General features: G+C 47.6%; 1 protein-coding gene across 3 annotated transcripts in view; it reads right to left on the bottom strand.

Moving 5' to 3' along the window:
• The window catches only part of LOC140424727 (CTD small phosphatase-like protein), a 252,399-nt gene that overhangs the window by 39,660 nt on the left and 199,903 nt on the right, over positions 1 to 12,836 (bottom strand). The gene's annotated exons all lie outside the window — the stretch shown is intronic.

Here is a 12,836-nt window from a genome sequence, read left to right as displayed (position 1 = left end):
AAATGGAGTTTAATGCAGAAAAGTGTGAGGTGATTCATTTTGGAAGGAATAACAGGAAGACTGAGTACTGGGCTAATGGTAAGATTCTTGGCAGTGTGGATGAGCAGAGATCTCGGTGTCCATGTACATAGATCCCTGAAAGTTGCCACCCAGGTTGAGAGGGTTGTTAAGAAGGCGTACGGTGTGTTAGCTTTTATTGGTAGAGGGATTGAGTTTCGGAGCCATGAGGTCATGTTGCAGCAAAACTCTGGTGCGGCCGCATTTGGAGTATTGCGTGCAATTCTGGTCGCCGCATTATAGGAAGGATGTGGAAGCATTGGAAAGGATGCAGAGGAGATTTACCAGAATGTTGCCTGGTATGGAGGGAAGATCTTATGAGGAAAGGCTGAGGGACTTGAGGCTGTTTTTGTTAGAGAGAATAATGTTAACAGGTGACTTAATTGAGGCATACAAGATGATCAGAGGATTGGATAGGGTGGACAGTGAGAGCCTTTTTCCTCGGATGGTGATGTCTAGCACGAGGGGACATAGCCTTAAATTGAGGGGAGATAGATCTAAGACAGGTGTCAGAGGTAGGTTCTTTACTCCGAGAGTAGTAAGGGCGTGGAATGCCCTGCCTGCAACAGTAGTGGACTCGCTAACACTAAGGGCATTCAAATGGTCATTGGATATACATATGGACAATAAGGGAATAGTGTAGATGGGCTTTAGAGTGGTTTCACAAATCGGCACAACATCGAGGGCCGAAGGACCTGTACTGCGCTATAATGTTCTATGTTCTATGTGTATAGAAGTAGTTGAGTCGGAAACATTAGGGACCTTCAAGCGGCTATTGGATAGGTACATGGATTATGGTAGAATGATGGGGTGTAGATTAATTTGTTCTTAATCTAGGACAAAAGTTCGGCACAACATCGTGGGCCGAAGGGCCTATTCTGTGCTGTATTTCCCAATGTTGTATGTACGACTACCACCAACTTCTCAGAACAACTAAGGATGGACAACAAATTAGGAACACACGAACAAGGCCACTCAGGTTACGGAGCCTGCTCCACCATTCAATAAAATCATGGCTAATGTGCATCTTAATTCCATCCGACTGCCTTGGTTACTCACTGGAAGAAGTGTTGTGTACTTGCACAGGTTTATCCGAGTTTAGCCTGGGTTTAGCTCGTCAGCAGGGTTTTACCCCTATAGTATTGCACTGGACAATCAGCCTAGTTCATAAACTCAAATCATAACGGTGTTTGAATGCACATATAGGCTGCCAAGTGAACCAAATAAAACCTGTGATCCAATGGGTCTCCAGGGATGGATTACTCACCATTTTTACTAATTGAGGGTGGGGACGACAGGAAGGAGGAAAGCAGAATCCCGTGTAATGTTTAGTCTTTAAAGGTATAAAGGGGCTCAACAGGGTGAACAGAGAGATGTTTCGACTTGCAGGGGAAGTGCGGCCCTAAAATAAGATCGGCACTAAAAATATCTAGTTAGGAATTCCGAATAAATTATTTTTTTTAAATCCAGTAAAAGACTGGAATGCAAAGCCTATTATTCCATGTGGGAATGGCATAGATACCTTTTGAACGGCGTTCAAAAGGCATCTTGACAAATACATGGATAGGGTGGGTATAGAGGGATACGGCACAAGGAAGTGCTGAGGGTTTTGGCTAAGGGTGGTATCATGACCAGTACAGGCTTGGCAGGCCGAAGAGCCTGTTCCTGGTCTTTGTTCTTTGTAAAGGGAAACTAGTTCATGAGAGACAGGATTAGAAGGGTATTTTGATAGGGTTAGGTTAAGTAGGAGGAGCTTCCCGTGGAGTACAAGCGGCCAGTTGGGTCGAGTGGCAGGTTTCATGCTGTACTCTCTGCTAGAATTTAACTTCACAGTTCTTTTAGTTCATTTTAAAAAGTTCGAACTAGAAATAGAAGTTTGGATCAATTTGGATCAATGTGCAGACTCCGCACAGACAGTGGCCCAAGCCGGAATCGAACCTGGGAGCTGTGAAGCAATTGTGCTATCCACAATGCTACCGTGCTGCCCACTGCTTACGACGGTGTCTGGCCTCAAACTGCTGCTATGACCGAGTAACCAGGTGAGGGCGCCCACACATAAACAGCAGTACGCCGACTCCAGGGCACATTGCTGGGAAACAGCTATTCCTGCAGGATTTTCACATCACAATAGCAGCTCTGAGCTTAAAAGGAAGACTTTGCAGTCAGCCTGCAATAGCCCGAGCTTCTTGTACCATGGAGGCACTTAGTGATTTTCTCATTCATGCAATTCACTCAATATCATGGAAGTTGTTGTTTTGGAATAATTTTTTTAATGCACTCAAATGGCATTTTAAAAAAATGTAAATGAGTGAGAAACAAAGGGTTATAATGCAGGATGCCAACACGAATGAATGAGATACGTAAACAAAGTAGTGATCTTTCTCAAACTGAAAAGCTCTTAAGATTGTAGATGGGAGGGATTACCAGAGGGCAGTTCGGGGCTTCACAGTGTGAGATCCTGGGAACGAAGGACATAAGGGCAGGGGACGATGAACCCAAACTTGAGTTTAGCACAGAGCACACAGGGACGAGGATGTTGGTTGTAGGATGGGGCATGCAGCTAACTAGAAAACAAAGCTCAGAGGAGTGTTAACCTTGGTAGTATTAATAAAATGGAGAGGAGAAAGGCAGCCACTGCTCACAATATGGCAGGGCCATCGCATGCTGGCTGATCCTACTCCTGGTGGTTTGGAGGCATTGCAGTGCAGATTCACCAGATTGGTGTATTGCGAAGAGGAGCAGAGATAAATTATTCAAAATCCTCCTTCTATGAGAGAGCTTTCTTTTGACTCTGTCTGGTGGCGGTGGTGGGGGGGGGGGGGGGGGGGGGGGGGGGAAATGTGGGGGGAGAGAGAGAGCGATGGGGGAACAGTTGTTGAAGGGAAAAAGTGTTTGCTACTGACAACATGCTAATGAATTGAAGTAACTTGACAAAAGTTTCTTTCGAAAAGTATGCATCAAAAAAACATATCTACAAAAAATATATAGGTTCCAAACAATTTGCTCTGTCTTTAAATGAGTGATTACTAACAGTTAAGGTATTTTAAAAATTCATTTACGGGATGTGGGGATCGCTGGTTAGGCCGGCATTAATTGCCCATCCCTCATTGCCATTGAGAAGGTGGTGGTGAGCTGCCTTCTTGAACCGCTGCAGTCCACGTGGTGTAGGTGCACCCACTGTGCTGTTAGGCAGGATGTTTCCCCAGTGACATTGAAGGAGCGGTAGCGGTGATATATTTCCAAGTCAGGGTGGTGAGAGGGTGAGAGAATTGGAGGGGAATCTCCAGGTGATGGGGTTCCCAGGTATCTGCTGCTCTTGCCCTTCTTGATGGTAGTGGTCGTGGGTTTGGAAGGTGCTGTCTAAGGAGCCTTGGTGAGTTATTGCAATGCATCTTGTAGATGGTACACACGGCTGCCACTGTTCATCGGTGGTGGAGGGTTTGAATGTTTGTGGAAGGTGAAGCAATCAAGCGGGGCTGCTTTGTCCTGGATGGTGTCGAGCTTCTTGAGTGCTGTTGGAGCTGCTACTCATCCAGGCAAGTGGAGAGTATTCCATTGCACTCCTGATTTAGGGGGCTGGTTTAGCTCAGTGGGCTAGACAGCTGGTTTGTGATGCCAGCAGCGCGGGTTCAATTCCCATACCAGCTGAGAATTCTGAATTCTCCGTGTACCCGAACAAGCACCGGAATGTGACGACTAGGGGCTTTTCACAGTAACTTCATTGCAGTTTTAATGTAAGCCTACTTGTGACACCAATAAAAATTATTATTATTATGACTTGTGCCTTGTAGGTGATCGATAGGCTTTGGGGGGGGTCAGGAGTAAGTTACTCGCCATAGGATTCCTGGTCTTTGACCAGCCCTGTTGCCACAGTATTAATGTGGCTAGTCCAGTTCAGTTTCTGATCAATGGTAACCCCCAGGATGTTGATTGTGGGGGATTCAGCAATGGTAACGCCATTGAATGTCAAGGGATGATGGTTTGATCCTCTCTTGTAGATGGTCATTGCCTTGCACTTGTGTGGTGCGAATGTAACTTGCCATTTGCAGGCCAAGCCTGGATATTGTCCAGGTCTTGCTGCATTTGGACATGGTCTGCTTCATTATGTGAGGAGTCGCGATGGGTGCTGAACATTATCATCTGCGAACATCCCCACTTCTGACCTTATGATGGAAGGTCATTGATGAAGCAGCTGAAGATGGTTGGGCCTCGGACATTACCCCGAGTACTGCCTCCAGATTCCATTCATTGCACAAAAATGTCAGGTTGAGTTAGTGAATTCTGCACAACTTAATGGAATTGAGAAATTCTTGCGATGTAGTGAACTATCTCTCTCATTAAGCTTGTAACTCATTTCATTAAGTAGCAGCATCAACTCGGTGTTAATGCACTCAGTCCAAGAATTCTCTATTACCGTGGCACCTTATAGAAACTAAATGGGAAAGGAGGAAATCTAATGGCCAAGGTAAAAATGACGCAGAAAGGTGTCTTGTGATAGTGGTATCACATGGTATGCTGCTATTCACTGTCAGGTGAGGAGTATCACTGCAGGACCATCCCATGCTGGCTGATCCTACTCCTGGTGGTTTGGAGGCATTGCAGTGCAGATTCACCAGATTGGTGTATTGCGAAGAGGAGCAGAGATAAATTATTCAAAGTCCTCATTTGACGGTGACGGCCCGGGCTGGCAGTGGCACCGATACTGCTGAGCGGGACTTTGCCCTGGCAGTGCTGTGTGCATCCGGATGATGGCCGCCATTGGGAATGTTGTTCTGGATGACGGTCCCGGTTCTGTGTCCAGGTCTTTGGGCAGCACGGAAGCACAAGTGATTAGCACTGTGGCTTCACAGCGCCAGGGTCCCAGATTCGATTCCCTGCTAAGTCACTGTCTGTGCGGAGTCTGCACGTTCTGCACGTGTCTGCGTGGGTTTCCTCCGGGTGCTCCGGTTTCCTCCCACAGTCCAAAGACGTGCAGGTTAGGTGGATTGACCATGATAAATTGCCCTTAGTGACCAAAAAAGATTACAAGGGGTTATTGGGTTACGGGGGTAGGGTGGAAGTGAGGGTTTAAGTGGATTGGTGCAGACTCGATGGGCCGAATGGCCTCCTTCTGCACTGTATGTTCTATGTCTTTAGAGCTCACTTTGAAGATCTGCGAGGTATCCTTCAGAGAACGTAGAAGGGCATGAGAGAGTTCTTGCATTTGGAAAAGCACATTCCTTGGTAAGGGCCCATCTTTGAGATGTAGAGATCCTGCTGCATGGTATGCTGATGGGTTCGGGAGGTGGGGACTAAGCAAGGTGTTTCAACGAGCCCGGTCCTTGGCAAGAAATTGGAGGAGTTCCCAGTTGAGCTTGAAAATTGGCTGCCATGCTTTAGTAATCTCGATTTGGAGGCTAGGTGGAGCAGGTTCGATGGAGTACAGAGAGACCTGGAGTCGTCGCCCCTCCTCCCACCCCCAGCCGGGGTCTATGGCTGTGGGTTGCTTGGGCTCTGGAGCAGCAGCATTGAAGCGCTTCGTTCGTTGGACTACTGAGGAGTGCTCATTGACCCTGCCTTGCTGTTGGCTTTCTCAAGCAACACCGATAATGCCATTAACCTGCAATTCTTCTGTAATCCTGAACATCATTCCCTTGTGATTATCTTGATTATTGTTGTCTTTTCTCCTACCAAGGCCGTATGAGATGTGAGCACGAGGACGAGTATCGTCAGTTATCCTGTTCTAGCAAAGATCATATTGAGTCGATTATGTGAAATGTGTCTTGTGCAGTTTTACTCCTATTTGTCAGTATGTATTATAATCTTTGTGGTTATGGGAGGGAAGTGCTTTTTTTACACGCCTAATCTCGTTTATAGTGAAGATGAGTGGAGCCAGGGCGGGGTGGATTGTGGGGGAGGAATTGGATGATCGGGTTAGTTAGTCCTCACTGAAATTGAGGATAGCCGCCCACTAAGAGCTAACCGAATTGGGTTTTTATTTGGGGTTTTTGTTATTTTGAATGCAAGAATCCATGTCTATCTCCGTCGATGGTATGGGCAGATTATGCACGCTGGTTTCCTTCCCACTTTTGCTGGAGGGCGGTGTCCGTAGGAAATGAGTGGTGGCGCACGCCAAATGGTTGGGTTAATCCTCAATTGATTTGTTGAACTTGGGTGTTTTTTCCTTCTCTCTTCACCTGGATGAGCCGTGTGGTCAGTGGGGGAGGTGTACTGCCCTGGGTGTGGCTGAGGTGGCGCAGGACCGGCTGGGGTATAAGCTTTGGCGTGTGCTGGACATCCTGGGGGAGCTGATTTTTGTGTCAGAGTGTGCTGGGCTGGGCTAGGCCCGGTGTTGTGCTTGGCATCTTGTTGTCCCCTGGAGCTTGGAATGACCCTTCTCGAAGGCACTTATCAGAGACATTGAGTGGGGACTTCTATGCACAGGGGGCTGGGGTTGAGCTGAGTTCTGCATTTCGGTTGATGTCCTGATGCTCCCCTTGTGGTCGAGGTGCTTCTTATTTGATTGATCAGTTTTTATTTTTATTTTTCATCAACGATGGTGGGCATGCGCCAGGGGGATACAGACCCATGGCTGGGTCCTGACCCTTTGTTATCCTAGGATCCTTTCCAGGTAGTTCTCCGTCCCTTTTGTTGGGAGGCATTGATGGCCCTGATCATAATCAGACTGTATGGCTGCTGGTCCTCTCTGAATAATTGTATGGAATAATGTTGGTTCTGTCCTGGGTCTGAGGCTGTGGTTACGTTGTGCTGTGTGGTATTTATGCAACATCCCATTAGAACTGGGGTCCTCGCAAATTATTATTTTTTTTTTGTGGGTGGTGATAATGACTCTGTGATGGCTCCTGCAGGGGAAGAGCTGGGTCTGGTACCTGAGGAGAGGAGGTGGCGGTGTGTGAGTGCTGCCTCTGCTGGAGTGGAGGGAGATATATTATGGTGTGCACCTGAACATGGCACAAAAAAGGTATCCTGAACTCTCGTGGCAATTATAAGCAATGACACGTGGGAAGGTGTGCATCATTTTACCATGTTTTCAAAGCTTTATTCTCTTTCTCCCTTCTGCTTTGGTGGGGCTTTTAGAGGTATTAAGCGATGTCTAATGATTGTACTGACCCAGTTGTATTGCTGCTCTCCTGTTCCCCGCTGCATTCATGTATCGCCACATTCCAGCACCTGTTCGGGGAGGCCAGTACAGGAATTGGACCCGCGCTGCTGCCTTGTTCTGCATTACAAGTCAGCTGTTTAGCCCACTGTGCTAAACCAGCCCCTATAACGCAAATCTCAGTCATGGTGACAAAACTAATTTTTTTGTTGCAAAAATCTATCTGGCTCTGGGAGGGAAACCTAACCGAAACTCTCCTTCATACCTTTGTGTCCTTTAGACGTGACTATTCCAACATGTTTCTTTTCTTGCTGGTCTCCCACATTTATAAGTGCGAGGTGGTAGGAAAAATTTGAATGCGGATTACAGGGTCAATGGCAGGGTTCTGAGGAATGTGGAGGAACGGCGAGATCTTGGGGTTCATGTCCACAGATCTCTGGGGGTTGCCACTCAGGTGGATAGAGCCGTGAAGAAGGCCTATAGTGTGTTACCGTTTATTAATGGGGGGCTTGAGTTTAAGAGCCGTGGGGTTATGCTGCAACTGTACATGACCCTGGTAGGACCACATTTGGAGTATTGTGTGCAGTTTTGGTCGCCTCGCTATAGGAAGGATGTGGGGGCGTTGGAGGGGGTGCAGGGAGATTTGCCAGGATGCTGCCTGGTTTGGAGGACAGGTCTTATGAGGAAAGGTTGAGGGAACTAGGGCTTTTCTCTTTGGAGCGGAGGAGGATGGGGGGCGACTTAATAGAGGTTTATAAGATGAAGAAGGGGTTGGATAGAGTGGACGTTCAGAGACTATTTCCTCAGGTGGATGTAGCTGTTACAAGGGGGCATAACTATAAGGTTCAGGGTGGGAGATATGGGAGGGATGGCCGAGGTAGGTTCTTTACTCCGAGAGTGGTTAGGGTGTGGAATGGAGTGCCTGCTGTGATAGTGGAGTCGAACACTTTAGGAACTTTCAAGTGGTTATTGGATAGGCACATGGAGCACACCAGAATGACAGGGAGTGGGATAGCTTGATCTTGGTTTCGGACAATGCTCGGCACAACTTCGAGGGCCAAATGGCCTGTTCTGTGCTGTACTGTTCTATGTTCTATGTATGTTGAGCGGTTACATTTTCTTGTGGTGCTGAACCATTCCTGTGGTTTTGTTCCGTTGTTAAAATGTAAAACCTCAATAAATACAACTTTTTTTTAAAAAACAGTGACGTACCACAGGGATCTGTGCTGGGTCCCCTATTATTCGTCATTCATATATACGGCATAGATGACTATGTGGGAGGTAGGATCAATAAGTTTGTGGATCACACAAAGATTGGCCAGGTGGTTAACAGTGAAGTTAAGTGTCTTAGGCTACAAGAAGATACAGGCGGGATGTTCAAATGGGCAGAAAGTAGGTGTAATTTAACCCTGAAAAATGCGAGGTGATACACTTTGGAAGGAGTAATTTGACAAGGAAGAATTCCTTGTGACACTGGGAAGTTCTGAGGAACAAAAGGACCTTGGCCTGTTTGTTCATAGATCTCTGAAGGCGGAAGAGCATGTTAATTGGGTGGTGAAAAGGGCAGATGGGACATTTGCCTTTACCAATCGGGGCATAGATTACAAAAACAGGGAGGTCATGTTGGAGTTGTACAGAACTTGTGCAGTTCTGGTCAGCACATTATAGACAGGATGTGATTTCACTGGAGGAGGTGCAGAAGAGATTCACCAGGATGTTGCCTGGGATGGCACATATACGTTATGCAGAATGGTTGGATATGTTGGGTTGTTTTCGCTGGAGTAGAGAAGACTGTGGTGCGACCTGATCGAGGTGTACAAGAGGTGTACAGGGTGGGTAGGGAGCAGCTGTCCCCCTTCATTGAAGGGTCTGTCATGAGTGGAAAGAAGTTCAAGGTGAGGGGCAGGAGGTTAAGGGGGAATGTGAGGGAAAAATCTTTTTACCCAGAGGGCAGTGATGGTCTGGAATGCGCTGCCTGGGAGGGTGGCAGAGGCGGATTGCCTCACATCCTTTAGAAGTACCTGGATGAACACTTGCCAAGACAGAACATGCAAGGCTATGGGCCAAGTGCTGGCAAGTGGGATTAGGTAGACAGGTCAGGTGTTTTTCATGTGTTAGTGCAGACTCGATGGGCTGAAGGGCCTTTTCCGCACTCTGAGATTCTGTGAAGGGCTGATTTAGGTGTTTAAGATGATCATTTGATCGGGCACATAAATATAAAATATTTCCTCTGGTAGGGGTGTCTTGAGCAAGGTCTTACACAATGTAAATACATAGACATGGGCGGGATTCTCCCAGCCCGGGGCGGAGAATCCCCGCAACCGGGCCACGCCACCCCCGACACCGGCACGTGATTCTCCGCGGAGCGGAAAATCGCCGCCACTGGCGCCGGTCGCTGTACCCGGCCGGGTCGCCGATTCTCGGCCTGTCCGGGGCGGGGGGGGGGGGGGGGGGGGGCCTCCGGCCTCTTGCTCCCCGGGCCTATTTTCATCCGCGCCAGCCCCTGAACTCCCGCGCCATGTTGCGGGAGGCCACTCTGCATGCCCAGGTTTGCACCGACGCCACTGCGCATGCGCGGAACCCGCGGCACACAGTTCGCGCCGGGATGGGAGGCTGGAGGGGCGTGAACTGCTTCAGCGCTGTGCTGGCCCCCTCCTGTAGGGGCCAGAATCGGTACTCCCAGCGGCCTGTTTACGCCGTCACCGATGGCGTGGACACTCTGCCGCCGAATGGGAGAATCCCGCCCATGGACATTGGGTGAAGCATACGGAGTGTAGTGCTACACAGTAGAGAAGACGCGTGTAGATCAGTTCGGTCCATAAGTGGGCCATTCAGGAGACTGGTAACAGCGGGGAAGAAGCTGTTTTTGAGTCTGTTAGTGCGTGTTCTCAGACTTTTGCATCTTCTGCCTGACGGAAGAGGTTGGAAGAAAGAATACCCCAGGTTTGGGGGGGGTCTTTGATTACGCTGCCCTCTTTCCCAAGTCAGTGCGAGGTGTAGACAGAGTCAATGGATGGGAGGCGGGTTCACATGATGGACCGGGCTGTGTTTATGACTGTAGTTTTCTATGGTCTTGGGCCGAGCAGTTGCCATACCAGGCTGTGATACAGCCAGACAGGATGCTTTCTATGGTGCATCTGTAAAAACTGGTAAGTCAATGTGGGCATGCTGAATTTCCTTAGTTTCCTTCGGAAATATAGGCGCTATTGTGCTTTCTTGGTCATAGCGTCGACGAGGGTCAACCAGGACAGATTGTTGGGGATGTGTGCACCTAGAAATTTGAAGTTGTCAACCATTTCCACCTAAGATGCAGGCAGGGGTGTGTACGACACACTTTGTTTCCTGAAGTCGATGACCAGCTCTTTAGTTTTGCTGACATGGAGGGAGAGATTACTGTCGTTGCACCACTCCACTAGGTTCTCTATCTCCCTCCTGTACGCTGACCCATGATCCAACCTAACTGGTGAACAGGCCAACAAGCGGAATAACATTCTCCTGCTCCTAAGTGTCAGCCACTGGGCTCCATGTTAAGTGATGAATGGTAGAATCAATGCTCAAGCCTCAAAGGTAGTTGGTATTTGCAGGAGCGGATGGTTTAGGAGGTAAAAATGTGGATGTGGCTTCTGCAGAGACTCATTAATTACCTGAACACCACTCATTTCAAGTTTCTAAAGCTGTATGGTCTTCAGCACGGTGTCATTTCCAAAACAGCATGTCAGAGACTGATAACACGCATGCATAGATGCATTTAAGAGGAGGCTAAATAAATGCATGAGGGAGAAAGGAATAGAAGTATGTAAGATAGGGGAGATGGAGAGGGTGGGAAAGGGGAGAGCAAAAACATTGGCAGACTAGATGGGCCAAGGGGCCTGTTTTTATACTGCAAAAGTTATGCATCAAACTGAAGTGACAAGAGGAGATTTAAGTGCAAGTGGGAAACTTAGTCGAGGGGTTTAATATCATGCAACAAATGAAAGGAACTCATCAAGACTGTACATCAAGCTGTCAGCGTGGCTCAGTGGTTCTTGCCTCTGAATCAGAATATTACAGGTTCAATTCCACGCCTGAGATTTGAGCACAAAATCTGGCACACCCACTGCAGTACAGAGGGTGAGACATTAAGCCAAGGCTCCATCTGCCCTTCACGTGGATGTACAATATCCCATGGCAGTACTGCGAGGAAGAGGTAGGTTGCGCTCCCTGGCATCTTGCTCCCTCATTCAACATCACTAAAAGACAGACAATCTGGTCATATCAGTGGAGCTTGGGGTGTGCAATTGGTTGTCATATTTCCTACATTACAACAGTGACTACACTTCAAAACTACTTCAATGACTGTGAAGCACTTTGGGACATCCTGGAGGTCATAAAAGGCACTATAGAAATGCAAGTCTTTAGGGCAGCATGGTGGCGCAGTGGTTAGCACTGTTGCCTCACGGCACCGAGGTCCCAGGTTCGATCCTGGCTCTGGGTCACTTGTGCACATTCTCCCCGTGTTTGCGTGGGTTTCGCCCCCACACCCCGAAGATGTGCAGGGTCGGTGGATTGGCCGCGCTAAATTGCCCCTCACTGGGAAAAAATGAATTGGGTACTCTAAATTTATATTAAAAAAAAGAAATGCAAGTCTTTCCTTTTTCTTTCTACTCCACAGCAAGCCTTGTACTGCAACTGGCCTCAGCATTTCCCAGTCAGTCATAACTGCTCCCCAGTAATGTGCCCTGGCTGGTTTAAGAGATGTGAGATTGAGGGACGGCCTCAAGTTCCACTGTGAGGGTGGGACCATCTGCTGACACTTGGTTTTACCTGAAGAACGGACACTTTGATATCACCCCCAATCCCTCCCACATCTCCGCTACTGATTTAGAGGCATAACCCATAAAACCTATACTACACCATGGGTCACTGCTTGGAGGAGAGATGGGGTGTGAATAGGGAACAAATATAGTCACATGGTAACAACATATCATTAATTAGGTCAAAACACAAACTGGCCATCTGCACCTATGCTTTCAGATGACCTGGTGTTGTAGTTACTGACCAATGTCAGGTCGTAAGGTTTAGTTTCATTCATTATCCAAGGATTTAAGTTTACCGATGCCTAGGTTTAGTATTTCTCCCAACAAAATGACTTCTTCACTAATTATAACGTTTGCGGTGAAAGTACACAGTTCCATATTAGAAATAACAAGGGAGGGAAACATCACCACTGAAAGCAAGTGAGATGAGCGGGCAGACTGCAATATCTTTACTCTCTGGAAAGATGCTCATTAGCGACGTCACCTATTTCCTGCCTAGATAGCAAGGACTTAAAAGGCTCATCACACATGTGATGAGATTGGGTATCGTTCTACATTTAAACTCACTCATCAGACAATAAGTGTGTCTGAACAGCTGCCCAGAAATCCAGGCAAGCACATGCCATTATTTTGTGAGCAGGGGCATATTTTATTTCAGTTTCTTGATGGTAGTCAACTGACATTTCATGAGCTGCTTTGATGCAGGACAAAGAGAGTTGAATGAAATCCTCTCTTTATGTGCAGGAGAGGCTGCTTCACTTTCTGGTAATTTCCTTTTACATTTGTCAATTCAGAGAAGGCTCAGTCCTGGGGAACGGAAATGCTCGAAGTTGAACAAATGGTGTCAGTGTCAAGCACTTCCCAGTCACATCTAGAAAGACCAG

Source organism: Scyliorhinus torazame, chromosome 6 (assembly GCF_047496885.1).
Source record: "Scyliorhinus torazame isolate Kashiwa2021f chromosome 6, sScyTor2.1, whole genome shotgun sequence".
Classification (NCBI taxonomy): Eukaryota; Metazoa; Chordata; class Chondrichthyes; order Carcharhiniformes; family Scyliorhinidae; genus Scyliorhinus; species Scyliorhinus torazame.
Note: the sequence above shows the minus strand (reverse complement) of the source record. Positions and strands in the feature narration are given on the sequence as shown.